Source organism: Dasypus novemcinctus, chromosome 12 (genome assembly GCF_030445035.2).
Source record: "Dasypus novemcinctus isolate mDasNov1 chromosome 12, mDasNov1.1.hap2, whole genome shotgun sequence".
In the NCBI taxonomy this organism is placed as follows: domain Eukaryota; kingdom Metazoa; phylum Chordata; class Mammalia; order Cingulata; family Dasypodidae; genus Dasypus; species Dasypus novemcinctus.
The window spans coordinates 57,934,018-57,960,408 of record NC_080684.1 but is presented as its reverse complement, the minus strand read 5'-3'; the positions used below and the strand labels follow the sequence as shown (position 1 = coordinate 57,960,408).

Sequence of the window (26,391 nt, the reverse complement as noted above, 5' to 3'; positions counted from 1 at the left end):
GAAAATGCTCTACTACCTTGTGTTGTTGAATCCTACACAGACCAGAAAAAAAAGAGCTTATTCTCAGATATACTAAATGATTCTGCTTTGTGCAAGCAGGAAGTAGCCAAGATTAGACAAGAGTGACTGGAATTTAGTAAATCCCTGACTGGTTGTCATTGAAGCCACAGTTGCTACAGAAAGTGGGAAATGCTTAGATCCCATGTCTTATTTGCAGATCCCTCGGGGTTTCTCCTTCGCTGCTGGTGGAATTAATTATCCTAATAGCTCAGAGGCATAATGTTATAGAACGTTGCAGCCATGCATAGTCAAACTTGTAAAGCCCAATCTTTATGACTCTTTCAAGTTAATTAATATTACATGACAAAGGCTGCTAAAAACTCAGGGCCTTGTGTATGGCAGGATTTCATTTTATCATTATTTGGGGTTAGGCTGGTTGATCTGCATGCATTGGGACATGTTATTCACAATGATGGAGTGAATGCAGTGAAATGGAAGACAGAAACATTACTATAGAATGTTATTTTGGCATGGTGGTAAACATACTGGGTTACGGCGTCACTTTGGTGGCTCTACGGGGATTCTCCATGGGAGCCGATAAAGCATCTCCTCTGGGATCACGTCATAACCTAAGGTCTTGGGTTCCATCCTTCAGAGGCTGCAGAGTGATGTCTAAGTGCTCAGAAGCCATAGGAAGGCCAGCTCTCTGGGCTCGAACCTGGTTCCTCACTTATTACTAGCTGTGTGACAACTAAGGACAAGTGCCTTAACCTCTCTGAGCCTATGTCATAGGATTAAATGAGATACTGCACTTTTAGTGCTGGACATGGTACCTGGAATTTTAGAAACCACTCAATAAGTATTAGCCATTATATAATTATTGTTGTTTATAAAGGGAATAGAGCTTGAAAGGGAATGGGGCCAGAGACAGGTGGATGATGGGAGGAATTTTGGGAAAACATATGACAAAAAATCTTTATATTTATTCATTATTTGACAAATATTTATCCAGTAATTACTCCATACCATGAACTCTTCTAAGCATCTTAGATATAATGGACAAAAGAGAGATTTCTACCGATGTGGAGCTTACATTCTACTGGGGAAGGGGACGATAATAAGCAACAGTATAATAACGAAATAAATTATATAGTATGTTAGAGGGTGGTAAATGTTAGGAAAAAATAAAACCTGAAGTCAAGGAAGCAGAATCACAGGCACCTCTGAGAATTAGCTGTGAAGCCAGTTTGTATCTGCTCATAGCCAAAGTGTGTGTGTGTGGGGGGTAATGCTGCTGTTCGGACTGTGAACCATTCAAATAATTTGATTTGCTTCTGCCAAGACCACACAGACAAATAATTAACATTGTCTGAAAGCCTGCTCCCTGCCCAGAACTGCTCTAAAACTGGCACATGGTTCTTTTAAAAATCCTCACAAAAAACTTGTGAGAAGACATTATTCTTTTTTCCATTTTACAGAACAGAAATCTGAGGAACAGAGAAGTTAAGTAAACTGCAAAAGTTCACATAATTAGAGTTATGATTCCAATGCCAGTATGCTTTACCACTAAGCTGTATCATACTCATAAAGCAGTGAGTTGAATTTAGAATGTAGAGATTCCCACATCAATTCAGTTTGCAGGGCAACTTTGCCTTTCAAGATAACAATGAAAGTCTCAAGTCCAATTGTCCCCAGATTCCTATTTTTTTATTGTAAGAACTTTTAAGGTACAATATGTTATCAGGAGTTCATAGGATAATTGCCTTACTTTAGTCATCCATTGATAGAGAAAATACAAAATGATTAAAAGTGACTATGAATTCAGTAACTCTTTTAAATTCATTTGCATATCATTAATCTCAATAACCTCTACTTAGGTTATTTTTCAGAGATCAAACATGTATTCTACTTGGGTCGTGTACTATAGATTTGGGAATTCTTGGCAATAAATCAATAGTTCTCCAGGGTTTTGTGACTCAGGTAGGATCTTTAAAAGAAACTCTTAGTTGGATATTGTTGTGGTTTTTAAATGGGGGATAGAGGGGTGGCAGACTTGGCCCAGTGGTTAGGGCGTCTGTCTACCACATGGGAGGTCCGCGGTTCAAATGCTGGGCCTCCTTGACCCGTGTGGAGCTGGCCCATGCCCAGTGCTGATGCACGCAAGGAGTACCCTACCACACAGGCGTGTCCCTGCATAGGGGAGCCCCATGCGCAAGGAGTGCGCCCCGTAAGGAGAGCCACCCAGCGCAAAAGAAAGTGCAGCCTGCCCAGGAATGGTGCCGCACACACGGAGAGCTGACACAACAAAAAGAAACAGATTCCTGTGCCGCTGACAACAACAGAAGCGGATAAAGAAGATGCAGCAAAAAGACACAGAGAACAGACAACCAGGGTGGGGGGGGGGGGGAGGAAGAGGGGAGGAAGGGGAGAAAAATAAATAAATGTTAAAAAAAAAATTAAATGGGGCATAGAAGACACAGTTCAATAGGAGAGGAAAGGCAGGCTTTGTCTTTTATATCCATTTTCTTAAATGGAATCTTGTAAGTTTCTCCTAAACAGGGAATCCCAGTTGAGAATTCTCTGACTTGATGCTGCATCATTCCAGAAGCCTTTCTACTAATAAACTTATAAGAAAATGTAGTGTATGGAGTTAAGGGATAGGAATCTTAAGCAATCCTGATTGGAGATTGTGAACGAGCTAATAGCTGGATAACCTCTGATTTGCAGATTCTTTTTCTGTGAAATGGGAGTCATCATCATTATCATGACCACCACCACCTCCACCACCATCTCCTGGGATTGCTGTGAGAAATAACTGAGATGTTCCAAGTAAAATATTTAGCACAATACCTGGAATACAAACAACATCCAATGAATATTAGCAGTTGCTATTAATAGCAAACTAAGAAGAAATTGATGTTTTTAGCAGTTGCATGAGCCATGGGCTTGCAGGAAAAGAGAATTGGTGGAAGTGAGCAGCTGGTTTTGATTATGACTTTTTGTTTTAGATACAGCAAAAATTCAGACAACTAGGGATTAGATCTTTTTTCACTCTTAGGCATTCTGAATAGAAAGAGAGAAAGAATAATTTCTGGCAAGGAAGAAGAAACCTTTAAACAACCAGCAGTGATTAAAATAGTACAGAAGAACCAGAGGCCAGTGAGCTGTGATTGGTCAGTTCTCTGGCTAAAGGGAAAAGAAGGGAAAGAGTCTGCTAATTGGTGGTGAGTATCTGAATGGGAGTCAAGGAAAACAGGAGACAAGCTAAAGAAAGAAAGGGTATGGGGTGGGGTGGGGGGGGAGAAACAGGAATGAGGTAGAAGCTGCAGGAGGCACCTGATGGGGGAAGATTGGAGCCAGCAATGAATACAAAGATGGCAGAACAATGCTTCTGCTTGGCTGCTACTTCATCAGTTTTGATAAGAACAGGCATTGGGCATTTTCCACCCCATGGGTTGGGTAGTGTCTGGTGGGTAGAACACACCTCTGTAATAGTAACGTGATTTTCTAATGAATGTTTATAATATGCCAGCCATAGTTTTCATGTTTCACAAAGCAGATTACCCCTGTTTTATATAGATGTAGAAACTGAGGCTTAAAGAGGTTAAGGTCACTTAGCAAATGAGTAGAAAAGCCAGATTCCAGACTCTCCTGCATATTTCCCTTCATAGTTTTTGAAGCTTCTGTGCTTCGTCAACTCCCTGGTATCAGGAAAACTATCAACTAGAACAATCATGTCATAACCATGCCAGGTAGCTGTTCATAAAATACATCGTTGTCTATAAACATACTGCTTTTTTATTTTATTTTTGTGTGTGAATGTGAACAACCAACTTTTTAAAAAAGCCAAAAGGATAGGCACCAAATGCTACAAATCTGGCATTTGATAATTTACAGTTAATTATGGATGGCATTTGTTTAACATTTAGGCAATTTGAAAGGAGTTATTGAGTATTAGCAGCTTTAGCAGCAAAGATTTTTCTAAGGCCCTGGAGCCATGAGTCAAGGTAAATAAAGTTCCCTCGGTTGGAAAAGGGCACCAAAAGAGCCTTTGAAAAGCAGTTCAACTTGATTTTGACTTACTATATTCTTGGGAACTTGTTCAGTTTCAAGGTGAGGCTGTTGAAACAGGAAGTATGAATGATAGTACACAAATTCTTGGGGTTGCAGTTAAATCCTTTTACAGACTGACTAAAATAGTAAAGGAAGCTAACTATGAACCCCAAAGATAAAGCAAGCAAAAATTAGATTTGTGACTTGAAATTCTTTAGTCTTTGTTCTTAGTCCTTTACAGAAAGTGAATGGTCCAAGCAATAAATGTATTTCCTCTGAACAAGTTGTCTTGCATATACTTAATACACTCCAAAATATTGGTAACATATTGATTAATTCTGGCCAAAGTCTACTGCTGTTACATTAATTGCATATTCCCTGACTAACTTGTGGCATTTGTCTACCTGTAATAAATAGCATTTTGAGACACTGATATATGGTCACACCATACAAAGAACTAGAGTATGAAGGGGAAAATTGCTGCACAGGGAATAAGGACAAATAGGCAAGTTCTAAGACCCAACTTTCATTCCCCCTTTGTTTACAGTTTTATTTTTTAAAACATCAATCTTAGTATCAGATTTTGGTTTTGTCGACCAAAAAAAATGAAAGTGGGGACCTTGGTAGAAAAGCAAAGTGGATAAAGGAGGGCATTTGGGAACATAGGTAGAAAATGCTTGTCTCTGGTCAGTCCCACTCAGTTTTTTCTTCTAAGCAGAGTCTATATCAGCCCAAACTCCCTCCTTCATTTTGAATCAAAGTTCTGAACATTTAGCTTTGCAAAGAACACATTTCTTTTTCCCCAGTGGAATAAGGCTGTGTTTGAGATGCCACAAATGTATTCCTTTTCTCCCTCCTTTTGGCTGGAAGACCTAGACTTTTTATAAGCTGATAATTCAGCTCTAGTGGTTGGTTTGATTCGATTAGTGATGGGGCTAACTTCAATTTCCACATTCCAGGAGGAGGGGTTGCCCTTTTCACACTGAGGCAACAGATTACAGTCCTGCCTAATTCCATCACTTCTTTGTAATTAAAGTAAGGGCCCAGAAAATGATCCATGGGTAAGGAGTCAATGCCATGATCTACAAATAAATCGTCAAACGTACCTCTAACCAGCAGAGAGCATGTAAGTCAGAAAATATTTAGCAGGTGTAGATGTACCAAGCACTAAGGCAGGATGTGTTGCTTTAATAAGTAGGTGACTAATTCACTGGACTCAATGTCTAATGTCTACCAAAACCTTTCCCATGTATTTTGGGACATTTCAGAGCTTTGCTAGACTAAACTATTAGCAGATCATAGATTCATGGCACCTTCTTTCCTTCATTCACACACTAACTTATTCTTACAGATGTATATGGAATTGATGACACTGTCCTGCATTACTAGATATTGTTGCTTGGACAGCAACTCAAGGTAGGAAGAGACACATAGAGCACCAAATCCACCCATGCCACAGTGGCAGGCAGGCAAGATACAGAAAGTTAGGTTGCACAGTTCCCGTCAGCAACTAGAGTATTTAGAGAGACAACCAAATACTTTGGATAAAGTAGAGACCACCTCCTGGCTGTACAAGGGCATGTGCAGATACATGTCATGAGAAGGAAAAGCAGGAAGCAAGGGCTATCTGCAATAGTCTAGAGGGCCTAAGTGCTAAAAACAGCCCTGATTTTCAGAGCTGCTGATACCTTAGAAAACAGTTTAAAGACACCAACCTCACATGCCTGGGTGTGAAGAAGTACCTAGGACTTTCGTAGGCCCTGCTGCCAAGAAATCTAACTAAGAGGGCCAGTCTCTCTCTCTCAGACGAGAAGAATGAGTCAGTACAATCCCAATCACCTGGAAATGAACTGCAAGCAGAGCTGCCTTTGTTCTCCAAATGAAATCTTGCAAATTGGATCCATCACTTTCTTAGGTCCCTCCCTTAAAGGAAAACATTTTTTGTATGTTTGTTACACTGTTTTGTTGTCATTTCTGAGACATGTCATTTGCAATTTGTATGAACATATAGAAATAAAGGCTAGTGAAAAACATCTCGCTGTACCCTCCATTCTATGAGGACACTCATCTCGTGAACTTTTTATTAACTAGTATGAGAACTAGAGATGGAAGAGACATTTTCAATCTAATGAGCTTCTCCTGAACGTAAAACCTTAGCTCTTTTTATGTTTAAAGTATATTAAAGCAATTTGAACTCTTATGAAATTTGGCTTGAGCTCTTTATATTTTTGAAGCAAAGAACTGTTCACTTTTAATGCTGCTGTGAGTATTACAGTCTATGTCCCAGTTCTCCTGTTGTGTCTCAAGTTCACATCATAGGTTGCTCAGTGATGTGAGGGAACAGGAGGGGAATCTAGTACAGAGGAGTATCATCTTCCTGGGCTCTGACTGCCGTGACACATACTCTACCAGTTTTACATTTGATCGAATCTATTGATCAAAGTCATGATGTTTGTTCCTCTGTCCTACAAAAAAAAAAAAAAAAGCTTTTCTTTCAATGTAATATGAAGCCAGCAACTCTGGCCCATCCTCCATTGGGCATGTGCTTGCAGTTTGTTTTTCTGACAGTAGCAATAGGTATGCTCACCTGGGCTCTCTCAGCTTCTATTTGGGACCAACAGGGTGAGTTTCTGAGTTGGTTGTCAAAGTGAAGTTTGCAGTTTGGCTCTAGAACAGAGAAATTTGGACATTCTGAAGCCCTGACCCAGACCACATTAGCACTGTGCTCCTGTCCTTTGAAATAACTGAGCAGTCATTTCAACTTTAATTTGGACCTAATCCTGGGATGGTTCCAACTAGACTACTCAAGGCTGTAAAAATACAGAATAATGAATGCTCTGAAATCTGCTATTTTCTTAAACCTACCAAACTCATTCTCATCTTCCCTAAAAACTCAGATCTGAGATTTTCCTCTAAATTTCTATCTTTTGTCTTTATCCCTGGTTTTAAAAGGATATGTAGGGAAGCGGACTTGGCCCAGTGGTTTGGGCATCCACCTACTACATGGGAAGTCCGTGGTTCAAACCCCGGGCCTCCTTGACCCGTGTGGAGCTGGCCCATGCGCAGTGCAGATGCATGCAAGGAATGCCCTGCCACGCATGGGTGTCCCCTTGCAGGGGAGTCCCACGCGTGAGGAGTGTGCCCTGTAAGGACAGCCGCCCAGCACAAAAGTAAGTGCAGCCTGCCCAGGAATGGCGCCACCCACACAGAGTGCTGACACAACAAGATGATGCAACAAAAAGAAACACAGATTCCCATGCCACTGACAACAACAGAAGCGGACAAAGAAGAACACGCAGCAAGGGGACAGAGAGAACAGACAACTGGGGCGGGGGGTGGGGAAGGGAGAAGGGGAGAGAAATAAATAAATCTTTAAAAAAGAAAAAAAAAGAGGATATGTAATTGTTCTGCTATACTATAAAATGAACATATAACTCCAAAGTCAGAAAGACCTGGGTTTGAAGTTCAGCTTTGCCATGGACTGGCTATGTAATTTTTGGCAAACCTGTTAACCTTCTGGAACCCCATCTACTCATCTGTAAAAATGGAGTATGTAGTGTTTCACTGAGGAGAGACAATTTGCTTTAGAAGCAGAGAAAACAAGTTTTAATCCTAGTTTTTAACCTCTGAGTATCTAACAGTTGTTAGTAAAAATTGTACTTCCTGTGGTGATAATGAGAATTCACTTCATATGGTGGTAGTGAAGATTAAGCACAGTTTCTGCCTTATGATTTAATAAAGGCTAAATGGAGTAGATGTGGGAAAGGTTCCAGGACTCTGCCTATTGTATATAGTAAGGACTACAAGAATATTAATTTCCTTGTTCATTCTTCAAGTAGTTTTGCAGAGGTCAAAAACTTTATTTTTCAGGAGCTAAGGACCTCTGCTTATATTATCAATAAGATTTTTGAACTGGAGGAGAAGAACATGTCAGGAAACATTTACCTGTTGTGTTCAATGGAAGAGAATTCTATATGGTGACTAAAATCTGGAAGCTTAGGACAATGCAGGTGATAAGTTTATGGATGTTACATTATAATGCATGGTAAGTTCATTGTGTCATCTTTCATTCACAGTGTATATTTTAATGTGCTGTGCAAAATTGCAATGACCATGGTATGTGATGTGACTTTTCCATCTGTCCCTGCACAGGCATCCAAACATCACCACCCTGGCCTAATGGGATGGCGCACCAGCCTGATAGAATCATTCTGGATGACCTTCCCTAGTCTATCAACTTCAGGTATTATTTAGTCATTTAAATATGGTGAACATTTGCCTGTGTTTCTAGACTCTAGGTAGCCCTGTAGTGATGTTTCAGCATTTGAATAAGATAAAAGGCCTTCTGAGAGGGGTTTGCTCTGCTTTCCATCTTGCAGAAGGAACAAGATTAACGTACCAGTCTACTTTACTAGAGACTTGACTGAACAAATTCTACCCGTGACTTGTATTTCAGATGCAGTACCCCCAATTCACACATAATTCATGATGAATTACTGAGATTTCTTACCATGAATTAATGAGAGATCTTATAAATTCACTTCAATCTTTAGAGGCTGGACAGTTGATGAAGGGCCAGAAAGGGCACTGAGAAGGGACAGTCAGGGAGGCAGGAGAGGAGACAAGTAATGTTCCAGAACCTCAAGAAGGAAGGAGTGATAAACTATACCAAATACTGGTTAATGGTCTAGTAATATGAAGGTTGAGAAAGGAATGGGGATTTGGCAGCACAGCCAATAGAGCCTGAGATAAGAGCAATTGCTAGAGCATTGGGGCCAAAACACTTACTGAAGTGGTTTTAAGAGTGAATGGTAGGAAAGAAGATCCAAGATGGCCAAAGAGTAGGAAGCTCTAAAAATCAGCCTGTCCCACAGGGCAACTAATAATCAGCCAGGATCTGTTCAGATCAACACTTTGGGGTCTCTGGAGACCAGAAGAACACAGTGCAACATCAAGGGAAGAACAGCATTTCCCATCCCCCACTGGAGAGGCAGGCCACCTCCGGACCCATTCCCTGGCTGGAAGCAGATGCTCTCTTTCCCAAAAGCAGGGGAAGGGAAGTGACCTGGCACCAACTACAGCTGTTGATTGGCAAATTTGCCTGCCTGGATTCCAGTCTTGAGCACAGCTGAGGTTTAATCCTGCCCAAGCCACCAAGAAGCCAAGAGCATCTGTGCTGTCTCCACCCTAGGCAATTGGGTGCAGTTTGAACACTTTGCCAGTGCAGAGTTGGCAGATTCACACTGGGTGCCAAAGTCCCTGGAATGAGGGGATATGTGCCCTCTCTCAAGGGCAGTGCGGACAGATTCACCCCACACACCTGGAAGGGCTGCTATACACTGGGCCCCTGGGCAGACAGGAAGAGCATACTCTCTCGTGGGCAGGGCAGACAGATTCATCCCACCCACCTTAAAAGGGCTTCTGCACCAGGAGGAAACAAGCCATTCATAGGCAACCTGGTGCTCCAGACTCATTCTAAAGTGTTCTGTGTGGCCCCAGAAACTGTTGGGTTGTGTAAGTGTCCTGGTTGTGTCATGCCTGAGTGTCTGTGCATGCCTGATACTCATGCAGAGGTCTCCTCTGCAGGTAGAAGGGCACTGCATCAAGAGTGGGGCTGTTGGCCAGGACAGCCTCAGCTGTCTATGCATAATCCAAAGATCTGTCCCTGGAAGAGAAGCTGGGCATGGGGAGCTGTGCTCTTTGAGTATGTAGCTTTCTAGCAGCAGAATAAGGAATTGGCAAGCCTCCCTTTCTTTTCTACCAATTCTCCTTTAACAGGAACACATCCTGCGCCTGTCCCGCAAACACCCAGGTCTTTTCTTTTTTAAGAGTCCTAAGCAGTAGACATAGGGATCCTTTTTGGCATACTCTGGACTAGATACACCAGCGTCAGGAAGATTGCCAAATCCTGATGGGAAATTATTTGCTTCTCCCCTGATCTTTGGCCTTCCTACTGAGTGGAGAGAGTCTTCTTCTTTACTAGTGGATTCTGCCACTCTCTCCTTTAGAATAACTGGACTCTCTCTTGAGAGAAACTGCCTGCTGACTCAGCTCCAAGTCAAGTATCAACCCTTCTCTAAGACTGGTGAGATGTGGTATAAAGAGCAATGTCCAGTCTAAGAGATGACTCCTCATAACTGCTGATCTGTTACTGCTGCCCGGAGCTGGGGCCCAAGGGCTGGGTAATCTGTTGGTGCTACCCTGCCCTATCATTTATCCAGGACAAACTGCCAATAGGAAGTGCTGTTTGGCCGGTTCTTTTCCACTCACTCATCCCTCTGTTGCCCCTGGACCAAACATGTTTGCTTCTTTGCTTAGCAAACTTAGCCAGCATCTTTGGTCAAAAGACCATCACCCAACCCAAATTCCTCCTGGCCATTCTGACTCTGTTATGGCTTTTACACCCTCAATAGGATTCTATGTTTTGTCCCCATATTTTCCTGAGTCCCTACTGAGTTTACTTCCATCACTTTCAAGGAGGAACAATTGTTGTTCTAGAAGCAATTGTGCTTTATATAAATATTTAAAATAAAGAATCTGCTTTTATTTCACTAAGTTTGTCTCTAGCATTGAGACACTTGAACTCAGGCAGAGGGATGAGGCTGGGCAGGGCTGTTCTGAATCTAGGGCCCTTTCCCTGCATCTCACTTGGACCTTGGAATCTCCTCTGTGAATTCCACCTGCCTAGTTATCTGCTTCTATTATATCTCTCTTTCCATATCATCAGAGAGGAAAATCTCTTTGTTCAAAAGGAAGAGAAAACATAAAGCATCCTACTTTCTTTTCAAAGAATTTTAAACCATGAAAAAGATATTTTTAAAGAAATCTAACCGAAGCATTAAAGCATTTTAATGAACATTAAGTATTTATCATGTGTGAGTATAAAAAGTATGTAGCTCCAGCTAGTAAGTACCTTTCCCTAATCTCTTATTTTGTCTGAGTAGGTTTTGTCCTTTTCTCACCTGTCATCTGTAGTTGTGATTAGAAAAAAGATTATCTGTACAGCACTGTCAGAATCTCCTTTCATTGTATTGTGTGTTTCATGATATAAACTGTGAATGTTTATTTTTTGAGAGGGGAGTGGGGTGCAGCATATGTACAATTTTTAAGTGGAAAAGTTTTATCCTGATGTAGCTTCTCTGAAGCAGGCTTTGATTGGTAATTGACTTGACAGCTGCTCTGGAAATGGCTCACAGGACAGGAAGGACTGGGAGAAAGGGAGGGCCATGACTGGTCCTTGTGGTTTTTAGTTCTTTCCCTTCTTCACCACCACTGGAGTCTTCATTCCAGACCTGCCTAGGAAAACAACTTCTGAGCCATGCTTGATTTTGAAGGGGCAGTTCTTTATCTAAACGGATAAGCAGGCTTTTGTCCAGGACCTTTTAAAGACATTCTTAGGTTTGTTGAGTGGAAGCAGGAAAGTCAAGCTGTAGTGCCCACTGATAACAGCATCTGATGTGAGACTGTCAAAATCCTGAAAGCTGTCATCATAAAATTAAAAGAGTTAGGACAACTGTTGGGAAATTAGACCTTTTCATGAAGATGGGAAGGGAGGAGCCTTCATAAGTCCCCTAAGCCTGTTTTGAATGGGAAACCAGAACTGGGAAGGTTGTCTCCAGGGGGCACTTCTACCAAAATTAGCTCTCCTGCAAATACCAGCAAGAGATGACAAAAGGAGTATATTATAAATGTACAGAGACAAATAAAATACATACAGAACAGACTAACATTCACAGATGAGGAACAGAGGGAGGTTTATTAAAAAACCAATGAATAAGAAAGCCATAGTCTAAAGAAAGAAACTGAGCACAGATTAAATGCATTAAAAAAATCAGATGCCAAGACATCAGTGAAAAATTGTAAGCCATACGAAGAAAGGAAGATATGGCCCAGCCAAAGGAACAAATTAAACCTTCAGATAAAACATAGGATTTGAGACAACTGACCACAGATATCCAAACAAATCTCCTTAATAAATTCAATGGCATGGATAAAGTGATTAAGGATATCAAGAAGACACTGGTTGAACACAAAGAAGAATTTGAAAGTTTGCAAAGAAAAATACCAGATCTTATGGAAATTTAAGACACAATGGAAGAGATTAAAAATACATTAGAAAAAAAATACATTGAGGCATATAATAGCAGATTTGAATTGATTGAGGACAGAATAAGTGAGTTGTAGGACAGAGCATCTGAATTTGAAAAGACAAGAGATCAGAAAGAGAAAAGAATGGGAAAAATGAGACAGGGTCTCAGGGACTTCAATGACAATGCAAAATACACAAACATATGTGTTATAGGTATTCCAGAAGGATTAGAAAATGGAAAAGGGGTAGAAAAAATATTGGAGGGAATAATGACTGAAAATTTCCCAACCCTTATGAAAAACATAAATATCAATATCCAAGAAGGACAGAACACCCCAAGCAGAATAAATTTGTATAGACCTACTCTGACATATATACTAATCAGAATGTCAAATGCCAGAAATAAAGAGAGAATTCTGAAAGCAGCAAGAGAAAAACAATTCATCACATACAAGTGTTGCTCAATAAGACCAAGTTCCAATTTCTCATCAGAAACCATGGGAGACAAGAAGGCAGTAGTATGATGTATTAAAGGTTCTGAAAGAGAAAAACTGCCATCCAATAATTCTTTATCCAGTAAAAATGCCCTTTAAAACTGAGGGTGAGTTTAAAGTCTTCACAGACAAAGAAAAACTGACAAAATATGTTACAAAAAATTCAGAATTACAAGGAATACTAAAGGGACTGTTGCAACCTGAAGGAATAAGACAGGAGACAGGCCTAGAGAAGAGTGTAGAAATGAAGATTATTTGTAAGGGTAAGAAAAAGGATAAAAAGATAATAGTAAGATAGGTCAATGGAAAGTCAAAGGATATAATGAAGTAGGTAAGTAAGTAATGCCTTTATAACAATAACGTTTAATGTTAATGGATTGAACTCCCTAGTCAAAAGACACAGATTGGCAGAAAACATCAATCATCTCTATGCTGTCTATAAGATACTTGTCTTACACAGAAGGACACAAATAGACTGAAAGTAAAAGGTTGGAAAAAGATATTTCTCACAAACAGTAATCAAAAAAGAGCTGGAGTAGCAATACTAATATCAGTCAAAATAGACTTTAAATTAAAAACTGTTATAAGAGATGAAGAAGGACATTATATAATAATAAAAGGAGCAATCAACCAAGAAGGAAAATATAATAACAAATATTTATGCATCTAAGCAGGGTACTTCAAAATACATCAGACATATAATTGCAAAACTGAAGAGAGAAATGGATGTCTTGACAATAATAATTGGAGACTTCAATACTACGTTCTCATCTTTGGATAGAACAACTGGGAAAAGATCAGTAAGTGAACAGAGAACTTAAATAATATGATAAATGAACTAGACCTTATAGACATGTATGGAATATTGCACCCTAAAAAAGCAGGAAATACATTCTTCTTAAGTGCTTATGGATCTTTATCCAAGATAGATCATATGTTGGGTCACAAAACAAGTCTCAATAAAATTAAAAAGATTGAAATTTTATAAAGCACTATCTCTGATCATAATGGAATTAAGCTGGAAATCAACAACAGGTGGAGAAAGGGAAAACTCACAAATATATGGAGGTTAAACAACACACTCTTAAACAGTGGGTCAGAAAAGAGAAATCAGTAAATATCTCAAGATGAATGAAAATGAGAACACAACATATCAAAACCTATGGGATAAAGTGAAAGCAGTGCTGAGAAGGAAATGTATAACCCTCAGCACTTACATTAAAAAAGAAGAAAGGGCTAAAACAAAGACCTAATTGAAGACCTGGAGGAACTAGAAAAAGAAGGACAGACTAATCCCAAAGTAAGCAGAAGGAAAGAAATAATAAAGATTAGTGCAGAAATAAATGAAATTGAGAACAACAACAAAAAGCACAATAGATTGAATCAACAAAACCAAAAAGATGGCTCTTTGAAAAATGAATAAAATCAACAAACCCTTAAGTAGACTGACAGATAAAAAATGAGAGATGATATAAATAAACAAAATCAGAAATGAGAGGGGGACATTACTACTGACCCCACAGAAATAAGAGATCATAAGAAGATACTATGGGAAGTGGATTTGGCCCAACAGATAGAGTGTCTACCTACCACGTGGGAGGTCCAAGGTTCAAACCCAGGGCCTCCTGACCCATGTGATGAGCTGGCACATGCACAGTGCTGATGCACACAAGGAGTGCCATACCACACAGGGGTGTCCCTTGCTTAGGGGAGCCCCACATGTAAGTAGTGCACCCCATAAGGAGAGACACCCAGCACGACAAAAGTGTAGCCTGCCCAGGAATGGTACTGCACACATGGAGAGATGATGCAACAAAATGAGACAGAGATTCCGCGTGCCGCTGACAAGAATCCAAGCAGTCACAGAAGAACACACAGCAAATGGACACAGAGCACAGACAACTGGGGGTGGGGCAGGGAAGGGGAGAGAAATAAATAAAAAATAAATCTTAAAAAAAAAAAAAAGAAAATACTATGAACGACTGTGTGCCAAAAAAATGGACAATGTAGATGAAATGGATAAATTCCTAGAAACACACATGCAACCTACACTAACCCTAGAATAAATAGAAGACCTCAGCAAACCAATCACAAGCAAAGAGATTGAAATAGTCATTAAAAAAAAACCCTCCCAAATATGAAAAGCCCAGGACCAGTTGGCTTCACAGGTGAATTCTCAAAATCATTCAAAGAAGAATTAATACCAGTCTTGCTCAAACTCTTCCAAGAAATAAAACAGGAGGGAACACAACCATACTTATTCTATGAAGCCAGCATCACCTTGATACCAAAGCCAGATAAACATAACATGAATAAAGTAAATTATAGGCCAATTTCTCTAATAAATATTAGGTGCAAAAATCCTCAACGAAATATTTGCTAATCGAATCTAGCAGCACATTACAATAATTATACATCATGATCAAGTGGGATTTACCCCAGGAATGCAAAAGTGGTTCAACACAAGAACATCAATCAATGAAATACACCACATTACTAAATTAAGAAAGAAAAGTCACACGATCATCTTGATTGACACAGAAAAGACATTTAACAAAATCCAACATGGTTTATTGATGAAAACGCTCCAAAAGATAGGAATTGAAGGAAACTTTCTCAACATGATAAAGTGCATATGTGAAAAATCCATAGCAAACATTTTACTCAATGGAGAAAGACTGAAAGCTTTCCCCCTGAGATTGGGAACAAGGCAAAGATATCTACTATCAACACTGTTATTCAATATTGTGCTAGAAATTCTAGCTAGAACAATTAGACAAAAAAAGAAATACAAGGCATCCACATAGGAAAGTAAGAAGTAAAACTTTCATTATTTGCAGATGATATTATCCTCTACTTAGAAAATACCAAAAAAATCCATAACAAAGGTATTCGAACTAATAGTTCAGCAGAGTGGCAGGATACAAGACTAATATGCAAAAATCAGTAGCATTTTTATATACTACTAGTGAGACATTTGATGAGGAAGTCAGGAAAAAATACCATTTACAATAGAGACTAAAAGAATCAAACATTTAGGAATAAACTTAACCAAGGACATAAAGGACTTGTATTTGGTACTATAAAACATTGCTTTAGGAAACCAAAGGAGACCTAAATAAACGAAGACTCATGAATTGGAAGACTAACTACCACTAAGATGTCAATTCTACCAAATTACCTACAGATTTAATACAATCCCAATAAAACTTCCAACAGCCTTTTTTACAGAATTGGAAAGGCCAATTATCAAATTTATTTGGGAGAGTCATAGGTCCCTAATAACCAAAAATATCTTTAAAAAGGAGAAAGGAGTTAGAGGACTCTCACTCCTGACTGTAAAACATTATTTGGTTACAGTGGTAAAAAAACAGCATGGTACTGTCATAAAGACAAATACGTTAACCAATGGAATAGAACTGAGTGTTAAGAAATACATCCTCAAATTTATGGCAGGGTAATTTTTGACAAGGCTGTCATGCCCACCCAGCTGGTCCAGAACAGTCTATTCAACAAATGGTGCTGAGAGAACTGGATAGTCATATCCAAAAGAAAGAATGAGGACCCCAATTTTACACCTTATCAAAAATTAACTCAAAATGGATCAAAGACCTAGATAAAAGCTACAGCCATAAAATCCCTAGAAGAAAATGTAGGGCAACATCTTCAAGATCTTCTGGTAGGTGGTACTTTCTTAAACCTTACACCAAAGCATGAGCAACAAAAGGAAAAATAGATAATCCTGAAAATTAAACACTTTTGTGCTTGAAAGAGCTTTGTCAAGAAAGTAAAAAGGCAGTCTACTTAATGGCAGAAAATATTTGGAAACTGCAAGTCCAATAAAGGTTTGATATCCATATTGTATAAAGAAATCATACAACACAATGTTAAAAAGACAAGCAACCCTATTTAAAAATGGGCAAAAGACATGAATAGACATTTCTCCAAAAAGGACATACAAATGGCCAAACAGACATGAAAAAATGTTCTACATCATTAGCTATTAGAGAAATACAGATCAAAACTACATTCAGGTATCAGTTCACACCTAATAGAATGCCTATTATTACAAAAAGAGAAAACTACAAGTGCTGGAGAGGATGTGGAGAAATAGGAATACTCCTTCACTATTGGTGGGAATGTAGAATGGTGCAGTCTTTGTGGAAGACAGTTTGGCATTTCTTCAAGAAACTAAATACAAAACTACCATATGAACCAGCAATCCTGTTACTAGGAAAATATTCAGAAGAACTGAAAACAAGGAAGTGAATTGAGATTAGCACAGCGATGTACATAGCAGCATAATTTACAATTGCTAAAATATGGAGACAACTGAAGTATCCATCAACTGATGAGTGGATAAACAAAATGTACTATGTATTTAGGAATACTATGTAACTTTAAGAAGAAATGAAATTGGGATGCAGATGACAACAAAGATGAACCTTGAGGACATTATGTAGAGTGAAATGTCAGACACAAAAGGAAACTATTGTATTGTCTCACTAATATGAACTAAAACAATAGTAAACTCAAGGAGGTAAACTCTAGAGGAGAGGTTAGCCAGGGGTGCCTTGATCCCCCATCGGTCCATGGAAAGATTTCAAGGGGTCAGTGAGCTTGAATTGAACTTATTATCTTTATTTTTTCTGGCCTCTAACTGAAATCTAGCATTTCCTTCACTTATGAATTATGCAATAAATAAATTACAGTAGTAGTCATTTTACCTGACTGGCAAAGGGGTCTGTGGAACAAAAATGATTAAGAATCCCTGCTCTAGAGTTTCAGTTGCTGGGAAATTGAATGTGGGTTGAGAAAGGAAGCTGATGTTTACAGTAATAATAGAATTTTTAATAAGGTTTATTGTAAATGTATGGAAATGAATAGATTGATGATAATACATTACAGTGACTTTAAGACTACTGATTTATAAATATGACTGTGGCTGAAAAGAGTAGTCTGTTGATGTAATATTTCAATTAAGAAGCTAGAGAATAACATATGGACTCTAACAATGATTCTCGTGATGGATAAAGATTGTGGTTAATAGTATAAGAATGCTCTTCCTTTACAAAGTGTTAAGTATAATGTGATACATGGGAAAATTAGAAGTAATCTAATTTATGGATTATAGTTAACAATAATAGTGTGATATTTTTGCAGCAATGGCAAAGAAATATCAATTCTAAGGGATGACAGTAGGGGCATATATGATAGATATGAGGAGGTATGGAATTTTTCCTTTTGGAGTAATGAAAATGTCCTAAAACTGACTAAGGTAATGACAGCACAACTCTGTAATGAATTTGAGAGCCACTGAGTATACACTTTGAATGGATTGTGCAAAGCATGGGCATGTATAACACAATGGATCCTGTGGCAGAAGATGGACTGTGGTTAACAGAACAACTATAAGAACATTCTCTCATGAACTATAACAAGTATATAATACTAATACAGGGTGCCATTAACAAGGTGGGTTGGGAGAAAACACACCAAATGTAAAATATTGGCTAGTAGTAATGTTTTGACAATGGTTTTTCATAGGTTGTAACAATTGTTCCACGACAATGTAAGGTGATGGTCGTGGGGTAATGTATGAAGCCCTGTATTGTGATATGAGTGTTTGTTTTGTAAGCTTATAACTAATACTATACACTTACTGTTTCTATATATTCATGTATAAATGATAAACTTCTGTAAAAAAAAGGTTTAAAGGAAAAACAAAAAATAGAGAATGGAAGGAGAGGACATCAATTATGGACTTTTGAGGAATTTCACCAATTCTTTTACTTTTTTAGTACTCAGTTTAAGATAGTTTACTGAAATCATTATGGCTCTAAATATTCTATTTGTGATATAGAATCAGTGTTATCACTGATCTCTCTTTTCTGAAATTATATTACAAAGAGCATATATCCTAAGGCCTGCATATAGAAAGCAAGTGCCTAGATGACTTCCAAGTTCCCTCCCAAGAGACTAAATCTGGAGAATTATATTTCCATGTGTTTCCTGCCAGTCTGTCTACTTTTATTTCTTTTATTCTTGTGAATGTGAGACCCATTTTTAACATAATTATTTAGGTATATATTCCAAAGATTCACATGGAGCAAAGCAAGGGGCCAAGTGACTTAGCCACAGTTACAGCCAGAAGAGAAGCCTTTCATTTTTCAGTTCTCTAGAGTCCTATCAAGGAAGTTGTCATATTATTGAAAAAGAATAAATTTCCCCATCTGTACAGTACTAGTTTATGTATATTTCTCTAACTATTTCAAACTTTTCTCCCACTATATTTTTTTTCAGATCAGCTTTTCCAAATATAGTTCAGGGTGTTCTGTTTTATGTCATTGTAACCCTGACTGCTTTGTGAAAATGAGTTCTGCATCATAAGAAGTCTGATTATAATCAACAGATAAATCTGTTTTCTGGAAACAGTGCATTCCACAGCAATCCCAGCATATATGTTTCTTAAATAATCTCTTTGTTTATTCCTCAGACAGAAGACAGTCTAATCAACCAGTTTATTTTTCCAACATTGCAAGAAGACTACCATTTATTTCCAACTTTTATAATTATTTTTTTAGCTGCTGCTGTAAAGTTCAGTGTGCTTTGGGATGTGTCATTTTTCACTTTTTAAGGGTCAACTATGCTGAGAGAGAGGTCGATTTAAACAGTTCTCGGATTTCATTTAGGGAAATTCCAGGCTCCAGCTCAGCTTGCTCTGGGTGCGTCCACCTATCAAGGCACAGTCCCATGTTGTTGCAGCTGTTGCCCATGGCAGAGGCCATTTCTTCCCAATCAGCTGGAGCTTCCTGTGAGTGTTACCCAGATGCTTTTCTATTGCTACTCAACTGAGATTTTTTTTTTCTCCAAGGTTTATCAGACTAGTTCAAGCTTCCTAAGGCTTTGGAATACATAGCCTTAAATCTAGATTCACTGACTTTCCAAAACCATGTTGCATTCTAGCAGCAAACAATCAGATATGTCCATTGCCTCTCTTAGTTCAAGTGTCACCATTTTGTAGGTGTCTCCATGCAGAATGGGGAAATGGAATGAGTGGTTAGAGTGAACATGTCAAAAGTTTATTTCTTTGTACTTTTCACCCCAGACATGCTGGAAGCAGAGACTTAGACAATTTTAGGACTGTAGGGAATTGCAGACCCTAGACCCCAGCATTCTTGTCATAAGATAAGAATTTTAGTGAGTGCCCAAGATCGTGGCTAGCTATGCCATAATCCTCTAGCAGTACTTTACATTTGATCTTGGAAAAAAAAATCTCAAGATGATAAACAAGGAGTTTTTTTTTTTACAAAGACATATTTATTCTTGTTAGTATTTATCCTAGGGTCCTGGAACATTATGTTTGATGGTGCTAGACTTCATATGGTCTCTTCTTTCTGAACTTGTCAGAGAATGTGTTTTGATAAGATAGAAATATATATTTATACTCTATAAACAATAGTACACTTGAACATGTGTTTTGCTTCTATTGCTAGTCCTTTGTCTACAGGGACAGGAGGCAAATGTCTCTGAATTTGTAAAAAAAAAATATGAAAAAAAAAAGTTGTAAAATAGATTGAATTTATACTACAAGAGGCATTTAAATTCTGATAATTTATATCTGACACCAGGGCAAGAATATGAAATGATATGCATGAATCTCTTTTCTTCATCAAAGTTGGGGCTAAAAATTGATAATGTTCAACAACAAAGAAGAATTCATTTAAAAATATGGACTTCACCTCTTATACTTTCTTCTCCCTTTGCCTGATAAAACGCAGAGCTAAGGTGAATCCTTTTGATTTTGAATCCTGTGACTTTTAAAAGTCCCTTTCTCAGGACAGTAATCACTATTTTTACAGATATTGTATTGTTGGGAAGGTTTGGGCCAAAATTCATCAGCTACATCTTTTAGCTTGCTGGCTAATCCTAACTATAAAGAAGAATACTTTTCCTTTGCTGACTTTTTCCACCTGGCTCTCTATACTGTGTTAATCAATTTACTTGCCAGTGGTTAAGGATGTAAGCTCTGGGGTCAGATTGCATGGGTTGGAAACCAGGCTCCATCTCTTGTTAACTAGGTAATCTTGGCTAGTTATTCAAATCATCTGAGCCTCATTTTCCCACTTTTAAAAGTGGGGATAATGGTAGGAACTCCCACACAGGGTTGTTGGGAAAGTCAAACAACATAATCCTTGTAAAGTGATTACTCTATTCCTTGGTGTAAATTAAGAGCTCTATAAATAATCACTATTATTATTACATGCAAAATTAAGTGTTCATAACCTTGAGAGAGATGAAGAGGGTCAGATTACCTAGATTTTCCAAAAACTGCACCTGAATTGGACTGTGGGCCTCAAGGCCAGCCAGCACAGGTGTTCAGCAATATTTAGTGGCTCTGTCAATCATGGAGTTGTTATTCTCTCCTGCTCTCTTGACTTTCAAAGGACTAAGGAAGGCCCATTGTTATCCACTGAAGGATATCCATTGGCCAGAGGATATCTGACCATAATCTCTATGGAACAAAAAAAATCATTCTTTATTCATATTCTAACTTCCCCTTCAGGAAGTAAAACAATGCAATAGACAGCAACCTTTTGTCTAAGGTGAGTTCAGGCTAGATCAACACATAAACAGAAAAAGCTATAGACAGGTTCTCCTTCTTCCTCTCTTAAATGTGTATAAATGTACAATATTTTTAAAGGTCTCAAGTACCTATTTCCCATGATAAATATCCTTTGTATATGTTTGAAATTCACTCAGGCTCCTCTGTAAACTCCCACCTCCAACCCTCAAGGTAGCCATTCTTCTAATTATTTCATTTTATATTAGTTTTCTAGAATGTCATATTAATTAACCATATAGTAGTGCCTCTTTTGTATTTGGCATTCTTCAGATTGTCAGAGGAATTAGGTTCTTGACTTATGCAAATGTACCAAGTTTATATGTTACCTGTATATCTTTCTCTTCTTCTGACTTCAAATATCACTGCCAGGTGAGCTGCTATTATTGAAAGGCTGAAATATGTGGAAGCTGGTACTCAAAATACATTCTCCAACAGACAAAATGCTATACATTTTAGTTAGCTGCAGTTGAAGTGTATCAGTAGTACAATACTCAGGTAAATTATAGGTAAATAGATATCTCTGACACAATCTAGGAGTCTAATAGCCATGGACATCAATCTATGTATTTTATAGAGGGAATGGGGAGCATCAGCTCATCCAGCAAACCTGTGAAGTGGTTAGGAATGTTCTAGTCACCCAAGTACCTTTGCATGCCACTTGAGTTATTGAGTTACTTTTTTATCAAGGCTTGGTTGAGTTGGAGGTTAGTTTGTGTTTATTCCCAAAACTGTATATGCCAAGCATACTATTATTTTAATTACATACTTAAAAATATATAAATTGATGAAATATGAAATATAAAAAGAAAGAGGCATGTTGATTTTATATTAACAACATTTAATGTTTTGGAAAGGGACAATAAATTTAGGTGGTTGAAAAATTTGTTCAATTAGGTATGGATAAGACAACTGCTAAAGGAAAATCCCTATGGGAAAAATCAGAAACATTTAGACTTCTGCACAATGATTGCTTTACAAGTGTCTTTAATTTTTCTTTCTAATTTAAAGGCAAAAAGCCTAGAAATGTGTGGAGTGATTTTTGCAACAACAAAAAAAAGCAAGACTTTACTCAGAGGACTCATGATTAGATCAAAGTCCATGGCCGTACATCAGAAAAACTGGTAACTCCGTGTTCATCTGTATGTTTATTATCATTTAAGCTTTTTATAGCAGAAAACTTTAAACATATACAAAATAAACAGGATAACATAATGAACCTTCCTATACCCACCAGCTAGCTTCAATAATTACCAACTTTCTGCCATTTCTGTATTGTTATCTCTATCTCCCTCCCCCTCCCACAATTCTAGTCATCTCACTATTTTTCTACAAGTGTTTTTGAGGCAAAATTCATATACTTTGCATAAATCTTAGCTGTACAATTTGACAAATGGCTACATCTGTGTAACTCACACTGTTATCATATTAGTAGACCATTTCTAGCTCCCCAGAAAATTCATTCATACCACTTTCCCAGTTAATTCTTCTCTACTTCCCAAAGGGGAACAAACTTTTGATTTCATTCTTCATTTTAGATAGTTATCTAGATCTTCATATAAACAAAATCATATTGTATGTTCTCTTCCTTTTAAACTTTTTTTTTCAATTTTATTGATACATATTAATAAAGCATAAATCCATCCAAAGTATACAATCAGTGGTATTGGGAGTAATCACATGTTTGTGCATTCATCACTTCAGTCATTCTTATAGCACTTTCATTATTCCAATAATAATAGTAATAAAAAACAAAAACTAACAAAACTCATCACCTCTTAATCTCTCTATGCTTTCCCTACCAAACATAGCTGCTATTCTTTTTCCTTTACTATAGTATATTTGTATTTATATTTTGTAAAGTCTTATTTTATGCAAAATCACTCATATTCATGTTTTTTTTTTTAATTTTTTTTTTTTAAAGATTTATTTTTATTTATTTAATTCCCCTCTCCTCCCCTGGTTGTATGTTTTTCTGTGTCTTTTTGCTGCGTCTTGTTTTCTTTTGTCCGCTTCTGTTGTCCTGTTGTCGTCAGCAGCACGGGAAGTGTGGGCGGCGCCATTCCTCAGCAGGCTGCTCCCTCCTTCGCGCTGGGTGGCTCTCCTTATGGGTGCACTCCTTGCTTGTGGGGCTCCCCTACGTGGGGGACACCCCTGTGTAGCAGGGCACTCCTTGCGCGCATCAGCACTGCGCATGGGCCAGCTCCACATGGGTCAAGGAGGCCCAGGGCTTGAACCGCGGACCTCCCACGTGGTAGACGGATGCCCTAACCACTGGGCCAAAGTCCGTTTCCCTCATATTCATCTTTTAATGAGGCTTTACTATCTTAGTTCTATGTTACAATTAGTACATTCTCTTTTGTATCTAACTTTCTTTTGTTTAGCATAATGTCCATGAAATTCCTCCAGGATATGCTGAAGCTAGCTCAAACCAGGTTGAAAGTGCCAATTGTGTCATCTCTTCCCAACTCCTCATTCAGTGACTTCAAGTTGGTAGCTTGAAATCGGAAATGGTGGAAAGAATTACACCATGGTAATTGCCAAATGCTACAAGTCAGAATTTTCTTTACCCCAGAAATCAATTGTCAGCACACCACTGGATTCATTCAGTAGTTAGGTGAATTAGAAGTTCAACATGTTATATTGCTAAATAGTATTTCTTTGTAAAGATATATTGCAAATTGTTTATCAGTATATTATATAGTTAAACTGTAAATTGTGTTAATGTACATTTGTATTGTTTCCAGTTTCTATCTCTATTTTCAATAAAATGACTATGAATGTTCTTGCACAAGTCTTTTTGTGAACATATGTTTTCATGTATTTTGGATAAATACCTAGGTATGGAATTGTATATATTTTAATGGAAAATTAAATGTTCAAGGTATGTAACCAACTTTACTTGTATTATTTTCTTATTAATGAACATTAAGTTGACTGAACTACTAACCAGTTGCGATCACCTCAGATAAGGCAACAGAATTATCACAAAAAGCCTTTGTTTATTGGAAACATTTAAAAATATATATTTTAAAAACCCGAAAATATGGGGAAACAAAACCAAATTACAAATCAAACAAAAGTGTACAGCTCAGTGGATTATGACAAAACAATCATCTGTATAACCACCACCCAGATCAAGAAACAGAATGCCTCAAAATTCCCTTCATGCTACCTTACGTTATTATGTCCCATATCCTTCTTTATAAAGATCACCACTATCCTGACTAGTATCACTTCATTGCTTTTCTTAGAATTTTATTATTCACATGAATTTTTCTAAATGCTATAATTTAGTAATGACTACTTTCTCAGTGGAATCATGCATTCTTTTGGGTCTGGTGTTATTTACTAAAAATTATATTTGTGAGTTTTTTCCATGTTGTTGCATATACATAATTTGTTCATTTTCAATGGTTTATTACTATTCCAGTGTTTGAAATTTCTCATATCATTTATTTTTTTCTACCATTCAGAAAAACTTGGAAGTTCTCAGTTTTTGGACAAAGGTGAATAATGTTACTATTAACATTGTTGTGTATGAATCCTGATATGCCTGTGTTTAACTACATTCATGAGTAGACTTGCTGCATCATGGGATATGTGTCATACATTGCCAGGGCTGCTGTGACAAAGTACTGCAGACTTGTTGGCTTAAACAGTACGTAACTTTGGAGACTAGAAGTCCAAAATCAAGGCATCAGCAAGATCATACTTCCTCTGAAGTCTACAGTGTCTGGCTGTATTCTCTCTCCCATCTGTCTCTTATTGACTATCCAAATTTCCTGTCTCATAAGGACTCCAGTCATATTGGAGTAAGGCCCACTCTAATTCATCTCCAAACTAATAACATCTTTATTAGTAGAATGAAAAGTTGGGAAAGTGATCACTAATTCAGTGCTTGCCTTTCTTGATTTCCTCCTTCTTCTGGGTCATGGCCTGGTAATTGCTCATATCTTATTGAGTCTCCAGTGCTTTAAAGCAGAAATTTATTTACATTTTGTACAAGGTTTGTCTCAGTAACGGACTTTTCTGGAAACAGAAGTACAGAGTTCTTTTAGCATCCAGCTGTGCATTACATACAATTGAAGAAGAGAGTACAAACCCTTGAAAAGCTCACAGTATGTTTAGGAATACAAACCATGTGGTATAGATTTTTAAAAAAAATTTTTTGGTATAGATTTAAAGGAAGAATACTTTTACTGTCTCTAAAGCTACAGGGAAGAGATGTAGGGGTGGACTGGAGTTAATACAGACCTAATCCTGGTTTTTCTGTGTGATCGTGGCCTTTTCCCTCCACATATAGTATTTGTCTCATTCACTAGTCAGGGCTTAAGCTTGTATTGCTAAATCTACTGTATTTACCACTTCATTTCTTTTGAGTTTCACAGCCACAATCCCAGGTGTCTATTTAAATATTGCCATTCATATTGTACCTCATAGGCAAAATATTTAAATGTTTTGCCGTTCTAGATTTTTTTTCATTTTCCATTTTCCATTTTTCCATTTTGTGGTATAGTATTATTTTTCTTATGTAAATTGCCCTATCCATGCTACTGTATTAAACTTAATTAGATTCAGATTACCTTGCAAATTTCTAAAGCCACTTTAAATGATTGTATCATCAAAGTGCTGAAAGTTTCTATAAAAAAATTTACCTGAGATGGTATAAGAAATCCCTAATGATGCTAAGGTATACTTCTTATTAATTTATTATTTGGGTTTTAACCATTTACAAGGGCTTTTGATTAATATCTATATTACACAGGATTGCAGTGGAAATGTAATAATTTTATGATTTTTTCTGCTGGTTTAAATATATTAAAATATTAAGAATTCTGGAAATTGTCCTAACATCTAATGATAAATGATTATTTCATAACTTTATGAAATATCCATTTGATGCAGTACATAAAATTATGAAATGTTAAGTTTTCAAAAAATTTTTGACAATATGGATAAATATCTTTTATTGTAATAATAAGTGAAAAAAGACAAAAATCTAAGTCCACTATAATTTTACCTATGTGTGTGTTTATAGAAGAGATTTTATTTTTAAAATTTTTTTCTCTTTATTTTTTTAATGTTACATTCAAAAAATATGAGGTCCCCATATACCCCCCACCCCCCTC

General features: G+C 37.5%; 1 long non-coding RNA gene across 2 annotated transcripts in view; it reads left to right on the top strand.

Moving 5' to 3' along the window:
• Window positions 1-26,391, top strand: part of LOC139440164 (uncharacterized) — a 192,237-nt gene that overhangs the window by 99,537 nt on the left and 66,309 nt on the right. For both annotated transcript variants that reach the window (XR_011650272.1, XR_011650273.1), the window contains one exon: window positions 8,206-8,296. This is a non-coding gene — a long non-coding RNA (uncharacterized lncRNA). The remainder of the gene's footprint in view (window positions 1-8,205; window positions 8,297-26,391) is intronic.